The sequence below is a fragment of the Neofelis nebulosa genome, chromosome 1 (genome assembly GCF_028018385.1).
Source record: "Neofelis nebulosa isolate mNeoNeb1 chromosome 1, mNeoNeb1.pri, whole genome shotgun sequence".
Classification (NCBI taxonomy): domain Eukaryota; kingdom Metazoa; phylum Chordata; class Mammalia; order Carnivora; family Felidae; genus Neofelis; species Neofelis nebulosa.
In genome coordinates, this window is record NC_080782.1 from 88,474,504 (window position 1) to 88,490,576 (window position 16,073).

At 36.9% G+C, this 16,073-nt stretch overlaps 1 long non-coding RNA gene across 4 annotated transcripts in view; it reads right to left on the reverse strand.

Annotated features, from left to right (window-relative positions):
• The window catches only part of LOC131510368 (uncharacterized), a 120,188-nt gene that overhangs the window by 8,651 nt on the left and 95,464 nt on the right, over positions 1 to 16,073 (reverse strand). For all 4 annotated transcript variants that reach the window (XR_009261017.1, XR_009261024.1, XR_009261016.1 and 1 more), the window contains one exon: positions 15,194 to 15,307. This is a non-coding gene — a long non-coding RNA (uncharacterized LOC131510368). The remainder of the gene's footprint in view (positions 1 to 15,193; positions 15,308 to 16,073) is intronic.

The following is a 16,073-nucleotide window of genomic DNA, read 5'->3' on the forward strand; positions in this document are numbered from 1 at the left end:
GCATTATAATAAAGTTGTCTTTTTCTATTTCATTGTCTCAGAACATTTAATCGATTGACATGACATCTGGGGCAGGTCAAAAGAAGCCACGACTATTAATTTATAATTGCAATAGTCATTAACTTATTGATGACATACTCTTATTACTTTAACTTATTTTTAACAGTTTTAGTTTTACTTTTTAAAATGTTTTTAAACTATACACTCACTTGGGAGTCAGAGATGGAAACCTAGGCACTTTTTTATCCTGTGTTCCCCATTTTGAAAAAATCCAGCCCCAAGGAAAATTCTGAAGTGGACACATTTTGTCCGCAAAAAAGCTGGCCCCTCATTTAGGAGGGTTTCCTATCGCCTACCTAAGATCATCTAAATTTTATATTAAATGAAATTTTGAAAGTATATTTAATTCTCCTAAGACAGAACTGGGTACATAGCAGAAGCCCCAAATTTATTAACTCCCTTCTTTTTCCAGCTCAGGAAAAAAATCCTTTATCAGTTATTTCCAAAAGTATGAGAATATCAATCAGTAATTGTCTTCTACCTGCAGTATTCTCTTCTCTAGTTATAAAATAAAAGACTTGTCTCCTTATTAAAGAAGGTGTATCTGTGCGTGTGTGTGTGTGTGTGTGTGTGTGTGTGTTTGGATTAGGAGGGAGAGAAGGAAAAGTGGAATGAAAGAAATACAAATACTTCCTAGGATGCTGAATGGCACAAAGTAAGCCATCACCTTGCTCTGCCTACACATAAAACCAAATTCCCTGCCTTCTCCTTCCCCACTCCCTCCCCCACCTCCTACCCCTCACCACCTCTGACTCCTCAGACCAGCCTCCAGCTTGTCTTTATCTTTCTGAATTCACAACCCTATCTTAATTCTGGTCTTAAGCTTAGTACTTTACTGACAAGACAAGGCTTGTCCTAGGCAGACAGTGGGAAGTAGATAACCATTAAAAATGTTTAATTCCAAACATGGGAATGGAGAAGCTAAACCACTTTGCTAACAATTTTCCTCAGTAATGAATATCATGAGAAAAAGCATTCCTTAGTACAATGGCGTGTACATGACAAGTGGTTGGGTTCATTTACTTAACATGTTTTGCGTAAGTTGTGATTAATTATCTACATTTTTTCTGATATTGTTTCCATCATACTGTGAATTTTAGTCTTAAACAACGGCTGTGTTTCAAATATTTGAGAACATACCAGACAGGCATCCTCCACCCTATTACCAAAAATATTGTAAATACTAACTAACTTGGGAAATCTGCTATCCCCTATTTCTTCCTCACCAAGCTTATAAAATGTCCACAAATATATACATTTGCACACAAATTTTCTTGCTAAGCAGAAGTATACTCATAAAGCCATAGTCACCATCTTATTTGTATGGGCAAAAAATCTTTAGAGCAAGGACTAAATTACAGGTACAGTTCGGAGCATCTTTGAATGGCACACCCTTTCTACAGAATGTGGGCCACTCATCTAGACATCCTAGTATTTTGACAGAAGCCCTGTCAGACAGAAGGTTCCATGCTACCACATACACTTCTTTTGAAAATGTCATCCAGGGTAGAAATTGATTTTCTGCCTCAAATACAGCTGCTGCTCTGAGAAACCCCCTATCCTATTAAAAGTGTCCCTGCTCCACCTCCAACTAGACATAAGCCACATGACGGAATTGACAGATTTGTAGGAATGCAAAATTCCCACTGAGTCATTCATTCATTCATTCATTCAACAACAAGTATGTTTTCACTCAGTATACAAATCACTGTTGTAGATGCTTGGGGATATACAGTGAACAAGACAGGGAAGGTACCTGCTCTCATGGAACCACTTGCTATGATTTCAAGTAGTGTATTGTTATGTACAAATAATATAAAACATGGTAATTTGCTAGAAAAGGACAATTTTGGATTGGACAGTCAAAGAAAACCTCTTCCAAGGCTCTGATATTTGAGCAAATCATACCAAATCAAAGTGAATAACCTGGTAGAAAGGACACAAGATCTGGACACAGAAGACTCAAGTTCTAACTTTTTGTAGTCTTTAGGCCACTTCCTGAAAGCCTTCTCCTTTTAGCATAGAATAGGAATCCCACTGGGGACATTTCTCATCCTCCCTAAAAAGGTTGATATTGGTTCAACTTGATGAGCTTTTCCATTATGATATTTATATCATGACTCAAACCCACTACATTCACCTTTTTAAATATGAAGATTCTAAATCAATGGTTCTCAACCCTGGATACACAATAACTTGGAAACCTAACCCTGCTGGCATTGCTTTAGATGCTGAAGTCAATAATACAAGATGAGTCAGTATGAAGGACTTCTAGGTGCCATCCACAAGCAGCTGAGAGAAGGGGTTGGGGGTTGGGGGGGAATTGGTGAATCCAGAGTCACTGGATGCTTCACTGCTTTATAGAAAACCACCTGATATTAGTGAAAATCTCTGAAGCAATTCAACATGTTCAGAGCAGATTTATCCCTGGTGGTTTTAGCATAAGATATCTGTATCAGGGGCAGAAACAAAAAATCGCGGTCATATGATCAAGCAAGATTCGGATTGGAGGTGATGTATATGTTTGTGGTGTAACCACATCTTTTTTTTTCAAGTTTTACAACAGAAATCACACTCTTTTGAGGTTAAATACTGCCCTAGTCTCTTCAAAAGATTTCAAATTTCACACCTCCACCCACACATTAAGTTAGTAGTCCAAACCAGATGGAGGTTAGCACTTTAGGTTAGAATGACTGTCTGGCGAAAAGTCTTTACATGATTGCCCATAACTATTGCTTGTACCTTTAGGCCTATCAGCCCTTTGCTTGATTTCTGACATTAAACTGCATTTAAGCTATACCAAGTCTTACTCTGAGCTACACACAAAAATTTTCCACACCATAACCATGTGGAGTGGCTCAAAAATAGTTTTTTGATAGGTCATTAGGAAGAACCAAGAAAGAATTCAAAGATGAGTCAGAGTGTTTTAATAAACAAACACATTCACAGGCCAGCACCTTTTCTCATGGTGCTCACATGTCCACCAAATGCTCATTTCTTTTTTTCTATTCACCCAAATTTTACCCAGTTTTCAAGGCTCAACTCTATCCTCTTCTTCTTTCTCCCTCTAACCTTCTAGAACTCATAATACATATATATATATATATATATATATATATATATATATATATATATTCCATTGATTTCCATGTAATTGTTTCTGTATTTGATTTAACGGAAGTATGCATGTCCCCATAAGATGAAAGATATCTCTACAAGATAAAAAAATATGGTTTGTACTGGTGTCCCTCAATAGCTTCTCTGCAATTAGACTAGAATCAGGCACACAATGGGGACTTGGAAGATGGGCAACAAATGAAACTCCTCTTGAAGAAGTTGCATAGGGCTATGGGATTAGCACTTGACCTGAATCATGTGTTCAGAAAGAAGCAGAAGAATGGACTCAGTAAGCAATGTTCCTGGCTGGAAACCAGTAGCTTTGGACACAGGAGGGAATATCTCAAAATCTGAAAGCAGGACCAGATTGGAAAGTTAGTTCAGTGAGACCTCTATAAAATGGGCTTGCAGAGTTCCAAGAAGAATAAACACAATATGTGTAAAGCAGCTATACAGTGAGTATAGCTCACTGTATATAGTAGTAGGTGCTTGGCAAATAATAGCTAATATTATGATGGCCCAACATTATTTGAAAAAAAAAGACTTGAGAGATGAGATATAAAATATGAAAAAAAAATGAAGAGATGAGATATAAAATATACAGGCAAAATTAAAATCTATGAGAAAGATTAACTGGGTCACAATGAACACTTGCATCCAAGTGAAATTTGGATTTGTGTGGGAAGAGGGCTTCTCTTCAGTTTCTCTTTTATTACCCCAGAAATGTATCTTTTTTCCTTCCTTCTGGCTGGTCTTATAAAGTGTTAAATCTTCCATATTCTAGATACTACAACAATGTAGTACAAAGGAAAGTGCCCAGGATTTGAAATAAGCATATGTGGGTTCCTGTCTCACTGGAAGAAAATGAACAATTATCTTAATTTCTGCACCTGGTTTTGATCCATTGTAAAATAAGCATACTTATTCCACAATGCTCTCGGGAAAATTAAGACGATATATGGAACTTACTGATACTTTGGAATTGAGATCAGCCAAACTATTCAGTGATCAAATTAGAAAATAATAATCCATAATGAATTGGTAGTTATTATTTCCTATAAGCAAAGAACCATGAAAGATACAAAAGAAATTGGAGCCAGAGGACCCAATCTAGGAGAGCTAGATGCTGTTGGGAGTGCAATTCCCTTAAAAAAGGACATATATTGGGAAAAAAAAAAAAAAAGGACACAAAACTAAACTGGCATAGTGCCAAGTGTGAAAACACAGAACATGCCATAGGGAGTGATGATGCACAGAGTTTGATCATTAACCTTCCAGGGCTACCACTCAAAGGCCACCTCAACAGAGCTCTAACCCACCCCTTGAAGCCTCATTTTCCAGGCCTTTCTTGGAAATTGTTTCAGCCTGCTTGGAAAACATGCTATCCCTGAGCATGTGTAAAGTTTCCCTCTGTTTGCTCATGCTCTTTCTTTGCACATCTAACCACGAAGATACCCATAATCTTACCTCTTTAAAACCTCTTCCCTTCATTACCACACATTCTAAACGTCATTCTCTCCATGAAGCTTTCTTAACTCTTAAGTTAACTATTCATTTTCCACTTGTGAACCCCCTATTTCATTTTGTTAGTGCCTCTCTCTGACAGTTTCTACAGTCTACTTACATATTACCTTTTCCCTCTTGGATTAAAAGACAGAAAAGTTAACCTCCTTCACCTTATTTTACCCCAACAACTTGCTCATGGCAGGTATTTACTAACTTTTAAATACTGGATGCACTAACAGAATCTGGTTGAGATGCTTCTAAATCATGCAACAAATAAATGCAATCTTAACCTTAATTGGGACAAAACAACTCTCTTGCTACCTCATTCATTTATTCCTTAAGTATTTGTTACCTTAAATATTTGTTACTGGTACCTATTTTTTTTAATTTTTAACGTTTATTCATTTTTGAGACACAGAGAAAGAGAAAGTGCACATGAGCAGGGGAGGGGGAGAGAGAGAGGGAGACACAGAATCCGAAGCAGGCTCCAGACTCCAAGCAGTCAGCACAGAGCCCGATGTGGGGCTCGAACCCACGAGTGGTGAAGTCGGATGCTTAACCAACTAAGCCCTCCAGACGCCCGTTGTATAAGGCCATGCTGTATAAGGCTACAGGATATGTGCAAGTAGACTGCTGATGGCAGAAGCAGGTGATAGGACTATGATAAAGAAGTACAGGATGGGCAGGTGGGTGGTAGAGGGGATGAATACCCATTCCTCAACACTCTCCACAGGACTTCTAATGATTAAGAAATGTTCTCAGTAGGTGATCCATGAATCAGAGTGTTCACTTTGAAATCAAATCTCTCTCCAAAGAGAGCAAGAGCAGAATGAATTCAGCTCAGCCAGAGAAGAGATATGGAGTGAAGGTGGAGAAGGCACCTCCTCTCTCTCTATTGAACATGTAGTCTTCTAGCAGAGGAAAATACTGGGCAGATTGATAAATATTTTTATCTCCCTAAAAAAACTTCATGTTACATACAAGCCATTATTATCATAATTACATCCTTTCTTCTCACCTTTTTTTTTTACTGATCTAGAACAATTTTATGTTTGAAATGGTAATGTTGGAATATGGCAAACATCTTACTTTCAGCAGCAATAAACTTATGGCTACAACATAATATTTCTTGTATATTCCTTCTCTATTTCTCCTTTTGGATTATAGATTATGAAAGAGATTTTATGAAGCGGTTGGTGACAAAATATATTTCTTATTAATGTGTAATATTTGCTACATTAATAATTTTATGGCTTTAATTATTGATGCGAACTTAATTGTGCCCCATGTCCCTTTTTCTTGCGGCTCAATAAAAACTATATATTTCTTTAATTAGGCTTCATTTGAAGACTAGAAGACAATGCAGGAATGGTTTCTTGCTAATTCACCTATCTACAGCCAGTAAAGAAATGGAATTAGTGTCTTGAATGTGGTGTAGTGAGAAAAAATATCTAACTGTTCTGAAAGCGTGACTTTCCTTTGCACAGTTAACCTCACCCAGAGGCCAGGGATATATAGCCAACTGAAACCGAACACTGCAGTAGGGGATGGTTTTCTCCCTTTCCTGGCTCTGGGGAGAACTTCCATTGATTTTAGAAGAGATAGAAAGGGAAAATTGGGGTCACCTACATGGTTATCATACTGTCTTCCTTCTTTATGTGCTCTGCTTTACTAGAAATGTAATCTTAGTCTTTCCTGCTTGATTTCAACATCTTGCTATACCACTCTACTTACAATCACTGGGAATGTTATAACCACTTTATTCTGGGTTCAAATGTTTCAAAACAACTACAAGAAAGTCTGGATGGAAGGAAACTAACATTTGCTAAGCATCTGGTCCAGGTTATACTAGGTGCTCCCAATCAATTATTTCTTTAATCTCCAGGGGTCACAATAGCAAATGTCAACAAGATCAGAAATGAAGAAAGCAGATTGAACTTGAGAAATAAGGAGCCCTCTGAGTTCCATCTTTCATCTTCCACTTTGGTTAGAGAAACGAGTACAGAAAAAAAATGTTTAAGAATAACATTTGTAGCATTCTTTAAGAATAACAACAGGGCAAGTGCAATGATGAACGGCAACCGATGCTCATATCTCAGGGTCAGACAGGACACTGGGAGTGCAGGGACTGTGACAAACTGGAAACTGGAAGGCACGCACCCCATCTGAGATTTATTGTTGCCATGCTGATAGCTCTTCTACATTTTTAAGTAAAAGCTTAAAAGCTGTTACATTTTTAAGTGAAGCTTAACTACTGTTACATAAAAGAATAACACAAACTTATCAGCCTAAAACAATACAAATTTATTATCTCATGGTTTTCTTGCTCAGAGTTTAAACATGATTCAACTGGGTCCTGTGCTCAGGGTGTCATCTGGCTAAAATCAAGGAGTCGGCAGGGCCTATAATCACATGTGTGCCTCTAGAGTCCTCTTCCAAACTCCATGGTTGATGGCTGAAAGTATGTTCTTGCAGTTGTATGAACAATAGCCTTATTTTCTTGCAAGCCATTTACTAAGGACTACTTTTAGCTCTGATTCTCTACACCTGGCCATAGAAGCTTACTACCTCAAGCCCAGCGGAAGAATCTTTCTAATGCCTCAAATCTCTCTGACCTCTTTTAAGAGCTCACCTGCGTAGGTCAGGTTCACTGAGGATTATCTTCCCCTTGATTAAATCAAAGTGAAATGATTAAAGGCCTTAACTGTATCTGCAAAATCCCTTCTGCCATATAATGTAACATACTCACCAGAGTGATGTCCCTTCATATTCATAAGTCTTGTTCCTACTCCAAAGACGGGTATTATATACCAGAAAGGGGGATCGAGGGAGCCATATTGGAATTCTGTCTACTACAATGCCTTTCCTCAGGCTTCTCATGGAGGTATAGCAGTCTTTTTATTATTATTTTTTTAATTTATATATTTATTTTGAGATAGAGAGAGTGTGAGTGGGGGAGGGGCAGAGAGAAAGGGAGAGAGAGAATCTCAAGGAGGCTCTGTGTTATCAGCACAGTGCCAGACACAGGGCTTGAGCTCACGAGTGTGAGATCATGACCTGAGCCGAAATCAAGAGTCAGATGTTTAATGGACTGAGCTACCCAGGCACCACTATAGCACTCTTTTTAAAAATGAACTGCCGAATAGCCATGAATACTTCAACTTCCTTTTATTTTCTACAACTGCTTTGACCTCTTTGCACTATCTTATCGTAGTATCTATTGGTCCAAGGCCATCTACATTCAGTGCCTGTCACTATTTTAAAAACTTCAGTGTCAGAGCCTTTTTCCCGCAGTTTGATAAGTATAATAAATACTTGTCAGAGATGAAATTTGCACAAAAGCTAACTGTGATGTCAATAACAGGTATAGTTTTGTAACTGTAATGTAGGTTGATTCTTGAAATCCTAAATTTATTATTAGTACATTCTATTCAGAGGGACTTACTCTCTTGATATACATAGAGAATTCAAACTTCAAAGCATTTTAGAAAATGACAGACATCTCAAAGTCCCATTTTTACTCCAATGAAAATACCTTTTACAAAGAAGTTAAAATTTCCCACAAATATAAAAGGACTTAAAAAATAAGAGTAATAAAAAATGCTATTATTCTCAGTAAGACAACTCATAACCATGTTGATTTAGGAAAATCTTCAAGCATTTACTTGGGCAATTGTAAGGTAAACTCAGTTATCACAATGAAAGGAAAATGCTTTGAGGAGTTTTCTGGGGTTTCTTTATAGCTTATTTGCTTCTTTACCTATAAAAATATTTTATATCATTTTTAAGGGAAAGCTATAAGAGATATTTATGTTTAGAGGAGAAATCCATGTATAGGAATTCAGATTTACTTTTTTAAATAGGTAAACACAACCTCATAAATAAAATCAAAGATTTCCCCAGATCGTTTTTGAAAATAAATACAAATAAACCAGCTTTGATTGTCTCATTTGCTGTCTAAATACCAAAGAGCAATGCAGTGGTCTTTAAAAAAAATTTTTTTAATGTTTATTCATTTTTTGAGAGAGAGTGAGAGGAGGAGACAGAGAAACAGGCTCCAGGCTCTGAACGGACAGCACAGAGCCCAACACGGGGCTTGAACTCACAAACCGTGAGATCATAACCTGAGCTGAACTCAGACACTTAACTGACTGAGCCACCGAGGCACCCCGCTGCACTGGTATTTTAAAGAGTAGTTGTATTATTTTAGACTTTACAAATCATAAACAGTAATTCATGATTTAGAAAAGAACTACTGAGCTATCTAGCTATTCCCTTTTAAGAATAGCAGTTCGGGGCAACTGGGTGGCTCAGAGCATTAAGCAACAGACTTCGGCTTAGGTCATGATCTCACAGTTTAGAAGTTCAAGCCCGGAACCTCGCACTGGGCTTGCTCTGTCAGCGCAGAGCCTGCTTGGGATCCTCCGTCTCTGTCTCTCTGCCCCTACACCGCACGCACTCACACTCTACTCTATCTCTCAAAATAAATAAATAAACTTAAAAAAAAAAAAAAAGTAGCAGTTAAAACAAACCAGCTCACTTCAGGCATGGAAGAAAATTCTCCAAACTCATTTCAAACAAATCTTCAGTGAGTTAAATGACAACCTTGTCTAAAAGATAAGTATTTTGTAGTTCCCCAATTCTTATTGATGAAACTCTCATTCTCAATTTTAAAATTTGTTGTGTCAACTGAATGGCTATAAGTGGATTGACTTATACTTTTTATAGTACATAAATTAACTAGATCGATTCAACCAAATGCCAATATTTTACCCCATCTAATTTTCAACACAGCATGCTGATAAATACTTACAGAAAAATGTTCCTGGTGTTTATTATTTGCAGCTTGAGAAGACTGATGAGGTTACACAAATGTAATCATAACTTAAAAGTTTGATGTGGTAAGCAGTCATTTCTGAGCATTTTTGATTGTGCCAAGAGTGATTTTTTAAAAAATTGTGGTAAGTTTATTGCAGTCATTTGATAACAATAATAATTTCAAAAGACAAGAGAGAAGGTGAAATTATAATAGCAAAAAAAAAAGCTCCCTTTTAAAAGCACTTCCTTATTTTATTATTTATTACACTTAAAAATAAAAACAAAACTAACTTTAGCTCTTTATCTACCCCTTCATTCCTCTGAGTGAACAGGGAAACTTTTCAATGGTATAATCTGAGCAACACTGAGCACCTTCAGCAGGCCTTGGCTTGATCCTGGTGACTAAGACTTCAAGACTTCAGTGTAAAGGCATTGGCAACCACCATTTAAAGGCAGAAGTTATCTGGCAGGGGTAATGCATAAAGTCATTATCACGTAAGATAAGTTCTGAAAGATAAATTATGCGCTTCTAATGAGTCCTTAGCAGAAGAAGGGCCAGAGCAGTTGGATTTGAAGAGGATGGGAAAAAGGAAAGTCATCCTCTAAAACAGTCCAGCCATAATAATCATCCAGTGAATATCTGCTGAGCTGAATCGCCTTAGACAGCACCAGACTTTACCTCTGGGACCCTGTCAAAATAATGTTTTATAGCTGTAGCCGCAAGGGAAACTTTGATGCCCAAAGGAAAGGAAGAGCAGTTAGAGGGCAGAAACTATAAAAAGGGGTGAGGAGAGTACCCATGCCCATGTCTGAATATTTAAAATAAAGTAGGGGTGAGGAAACAGGAGATGTTGTGTACCTACCACCCAGAAATATGCCTCTCCCCCCACAGTAAAAAATGTAATCTGTTCCTATTAGATGATAATCCATTTTAGAAGCCCACGAAGGTTAAACTGACATCTGAAATTCAGAAAAAAAAATTACAGAAAATTTTCATATATCTAGGTAGGTTGTAAATGTAATTTTTGTATCATTTAAGTAAAGCAGAAAAACAAAACTCCCCCAGTTTGTAACTTGAAATCATAGGACAATTTACCTATGATAAAAAATAAAGCTATTGGTTAGCAAATTGAACAATCCCCACCAAGTGTAAGATTAAGCTAGTCTTGTACTTTACAGATTTACAATATTACTTCCAAACTGTCTAGAGCTTGAATTCAAATCTATAGTCTGGTCCTTATGGCACAAATATATTTAATTTTTCTATCTGGTCATTTTAATCAAGATGATATACATTACAAAGTTTAATTTTATACTCACAACATTATCACCTAATTTTCCCCAATAGTATACCAGTAAGTTTCTGTCAGTGAATTGGCAACATCATGATTTTTCATAGTTTGGTTTTTGCCAGCCAATAATTTTTTGACCTGGCCCTAGAGCTCTGGTTTCACTTCTTGTAGGAAAGAAGCAGCTTGTTGGCACAATGCAATAAGATCTAGGCATCTACAACATGGGAAACTGAATGATTGTTTCAATATTTCCACCAGCAGTTTTCAGAGGTAGGATCACAGCAATGTATTTAAACAGAAAGACTCATCACTGAAGCTCAGGATATAAATTCCAAGACATTACATATGATACAGTGCTGCATGTTGGTGTCTGGGACAGGCAAGGTTCAAAAGGAAGATCCACTAGAAGGAGCTTCCCAGAAAAGTCAGGGGGTTCTGGATAATATTTCAAATATGCCTACTCCCTACACGAGCAACTGATTCTATTTCCTTGACTCAAGCTACCCGTTTCTCACAATTATGGTTTCCAATGTCAGGAAGTAACTTTTAATCAAGGTATACTTTTCATATGGTAATATTTCTTTTTTTTTTTCCTTTTTGCAAACTTTAGTAATCAATAGTGAACCTTAATGATCAGTGGTTCTTATTTACCTATCCAACAAATAAATGCAGGGTCAAACATAAGAAGAGTAAAACTTTATGATAGGACTAATAGTTGCCCTGATATTATAAAACTTAAATGAAGAAAAAGAGAGAAGGAAAAATTCTGTACCATGGTAGTGATCTTAGCTATTAGACACTAGTTCTATGTTTAAAAGCATGTGGAATGCTTCTCCAGACTAAATTTAGTATCCTTGTGGGGGAGAGAATTTACTTGTTATTTATAAGAACACTGTGTGTGTGGTGTGTCGGGGGGGTGGGGCGAGTGGTGTTCCAAGTAATTCAAAGCACATTAGAGACCTTAAAACCATATCTGCAATATGACAATTACTGTTTTTGTGAAAGATAAATGATTACATGTGGTTAACAGTGGTGATAGCAAAAGAAATTTTTTTTCACTGAAAAGTTGTAATTTGACCTGTTTTGACACATTAAGGGGAGGCTTCCAACCTAAAGCTTTTTCTTAACTCATGAGTCAATCAAGTGATTCTAACTGGGACTGTAATTGAGCATTCTGACAATACAAGGAGTCTTAAAGATTACCTAGAATATCTGGCTCATTTTACAGACAAGAAAAATGAAGTCCAAAGAAGAGAGTCATTTGCTTTGCCTAAGGTTTCCTACTTACTTAGTGGCAGAACCATGGGTAGAACCCAGTCCTTCTGTTTTCCAACAAAATACTTTTTTTTTTTCAGGGGAAAAGAGACTATCTCTTCCTCCCTGAACATGACAGAAAACTGTGTTTCTGGGCAGTTTTGCCAGAACCTGAAAATTAAACCCAAGTGTCAGAAGAGTTTCGCAGAAGTAGAGATCAATTCTACCACAGTAATTCAAATTGTTTTCTGTATACCTCTGACCATTGCAAATATAAACAATGTCTATATGGTTTTTGTAGAAGACCTGGGAGTTTGTTTTTTTTTTAAATACACATCCAAATTAGTTAGCATATAGTGCAACAATGATTTCAGGAGTAGATTCCTTAGTGCCCCTTACCCATTTAGCCCTGGGAATTCTTGCATTAAAATACAGTATTTAAGCAGTCAAGGAAGTCTTTAATAAGTTAGAATCATATATCATTTTAAGAATTGGAAGTCTTGTGCAATAAATTTCATGTCATTCTCTAAATTTACAGAGGAGGAAGATAATGTCACATGCTGGTCAGTGCAAGGTCAGGACTGGAATACAAATTTCCTAACTCCTTGTCCACTCTTTCTTCATGACACCACATGCTTCATCATAAATTATGCCCAAGAAATGGACAGATGCATAGGGGAATTAACCTAACACGGCTTCCCTATGAGAGATTTCTCAAGCAACAAAGGAAATGGGTGATGCTTGTCATCAGGCCTGGCTAATTCTCTGTCCTGGCCCTGTAACTATTTAACTAAATGTGACATATACATACAAGTTTAACTTGCTAGTCTGTATACATCTGCCTGATAATTTTCTCTCTCCTCTTCCTTTTTCCTACAGAAAAACAAATGATACCACTTTCTCACTAGGTTTCCCTCCAGGAATAAAACTGATGGACAAACTCCAAGGGGCATCACAGATGAGAAATTATATACTCAGCTGTTAGTAGCCTAGAGTTTGACAGGACCCAGAATTTCCTAACATAGTGAGGTTAGAGGAAAGGGGGAAGAAAAGTTGATGCAGAGGAGGTTCAGAAAGGCAGAAAAATGATAATGGGGCTCATGTGAGGAAGATAAAACACAAAGTTGGAGGCTGGAAGGATGCAGGCCATTGTGCAGGATCTGGTGTGGACTGCCTGATGACTTCAGAAAACTAGACAGTTACCTAATTATATTTCTCAAGGTCAACCACGGAGGCTATGATGGCGCTCTCGACTGCGTGGCCAATGAGATGGCTGGAGGCGGTGTGTCATCTCAGACATCCGTGGACAACTTCAATTATTTTCTTGCTACTGCCAATTCATGTCCAAACCCACATTTTAGAAAATTGAACAGTGTATCTGTTGAAACACTCAGATTTCCAGAATTCTAAAATAAACATGCATATTATCTTCATTTTAAGAAAAAATATGTTTCAAAAAAAAATCTTGAAGAGATTACACTGTTTCCCTCTTAGAATCTCCAGTAACTAATTTTAACAATAGCTTTCATATCTGTCTCAGTTGGGCATTTTGTTTAGCTCAGAAAAAGAAATAACTATAATATTTCTCTTCTAATAATGTTGGGAAATTTCCGTTATTGCCCCAAATGAAAATATTTCACTGTAGCCTAATTTCCCTCTTCATCATATAGCATGAGATCAAGAGCCATAAAAATCATTATTTTCCTGATGACTTCAATCTATTTCATAAGGGAAAGAAAACGAAGGATGCAGCTATCTCTCAGCATTCCCAAACCACTTTGCTTTTGGATTTTGTATATTCAAGCAACTAACTGTTGGCTGTTTTATTGGTTTGAATAACCCAAGCAAGGTGCAAGAAAATCTAACTTCTATGTTAGAATTCACATCTGCTTATGCTAGAATGAAAACCCATCTGAGAATCAATGAAGCACATGGAGAGGGTCTAATTAAATCCCTATGCCATTTCCTTTAAAGCTGTCAAATTGAAATTGTAATCGTGTATTCATTCACCCCCAGTGGTGTGGTGGTAATTTTAGAAGTGGGAATATTTAAGCAATAAGACCCAACAGGGTGTGTTTTGCTAGGATATCAACAAGACTGGATAGTTCCTAGGTAAGCAGCGAATAGTCTGAAAACAAAACCTTTCCTAAAGAGTAGATGATCACAAGACCTTTTTACAGGTGTACAACCATACTAATGAGAAAGATGACTTTGGGAATGAGAACTTGTAATAGAAGTATTTATTAAATTATACCATAAAACCATGCTAAACTATTTAGTGAAAATAATGCAAAGCATTGACACATTAAATCAAAGGGATAATATGTTGAACAAATTAAAAATCAAATTTCCAGGATTTCTGGCTTTTGAAGTCACCATCAAATTCCAAACACCTGTTCTGTCTACAATCCTCTTTATTTTTATGCCTAATTTTGTTGTTAAATTAAATGATTTTCCCCACCCAAATTTAATTGAATATGAAAAAAATATATCCTCTGCAACTTGTTATTAGGGTACCTTTTTTGTCTCATTTTAGAGGACAACATGCTTTCAGGAAGAGTCTCTTTTGAAATGTCTATAAGTTTTTCACATATAAGATCCACAATTACATAGGATGCTTTCTGCACTGTTTAAATAACAGCGAAGAAAAGCAACCAAATTATATAGCTAATTCACGGGCTTTATGTAGATACTGCCTGAGTTAAGAGACTGGAAACCACCAGTCCTCAACATAAGTATCTTTATGTTCTTGTTCTAGGCTATAAGGTTTTTTACTCAATCTAGATGAAAGAAAGAAAGAGAGAAAGAAAAGAAAGAAAGAAAGAAAGAGAAAGAGAGGGAAGAAGAAGGAAGGAAAGAAGGAAGGAAGGAAGGAAGGAAGGAAGGAAGGAAGGAAGGAAGGAAGGAAGAAAGAAAGAAAGAAAGAAAGAAAGAAAGAAAGAAAGAAAGAAAGAAAGAAAGAAAGAAAGAAAGGGAGGAAGGAGGAAGAGAGGGAAAAAAAAGTAGAAATAGTTCTGTAGATTAAATTGCTAAACTGCTTCTTTTGATACACTCTCTGACTGGAAAATTCAGTAAATCCAAGTAAAAAAAGCTAGCATGACAGCATTCTAACAATCCACATATAAAACTTTCCCCCTTTCACTCACCTTCTCTCATTTTATATCCTTCCATCCTCCATTACATCCAATCTCAAACATAAACACATCTATAAGAATGAGTGTCGGCTGCTCTGCAGATATAACCCAGGCAGGAAAGATCATCTAGGTGGAAAAGCAACAGAGAAAAAAAGAAAACAGGGAGTTTGATTCTGTTTTAGCTCTCCCCACTCCTTATGCCAGCCCCCTCTCTACACAAAAGCCTCTTAGAAAGGATTCCTCAGTCAAGTGTACAAACACAGCAACCTCAGAGAAAATTAAGGGAGGTTCCATTGTGTTCCATTCTGTATGTCTAGTGTATCCTTCAGAGAAGAATTAAGATAAGCAGCATTGACAATAACAAAAAGTAAAATAAAACAGAATATCATTTCTGTATAAAAAAAACTATAGAAAACTGAGTAGAACTAGAATTCACAGCAAAGAAAAAAAGAACTGGATAATGGGAGGGCACTCTTCCCACCTTCCTCTCCACTTTGCTTAAGCCCATTCAACTTCTGGTGCCTGTGGATGGGCAATAAGGAGGAGGTGAACGCTTAGGAGAATGGAATTCTATGGCTTTGATGAAATAAATTCACCTCTTCTGATCTGATTCTTCTAGAATATAAAAATCACTCGCACCATCATTGTAGAGAATTGTCACAATGATAATGCCAACTCATACATTACATTCTCTACATGTTACACTGGCAACATAACATATAGAGAGGAACAGAGTGTACACATAAGTTAAAGAAAGATGAAATTCATAAATGATTAGTAACAATTCAAAACTACCAGTGTACGAGAAAACTCCATAAATTGCACCTCTCTGCAATAAGACAGATCCCCAGCATCAGTCAGTGACAGGAACACACACGAAGTTACGATAAAA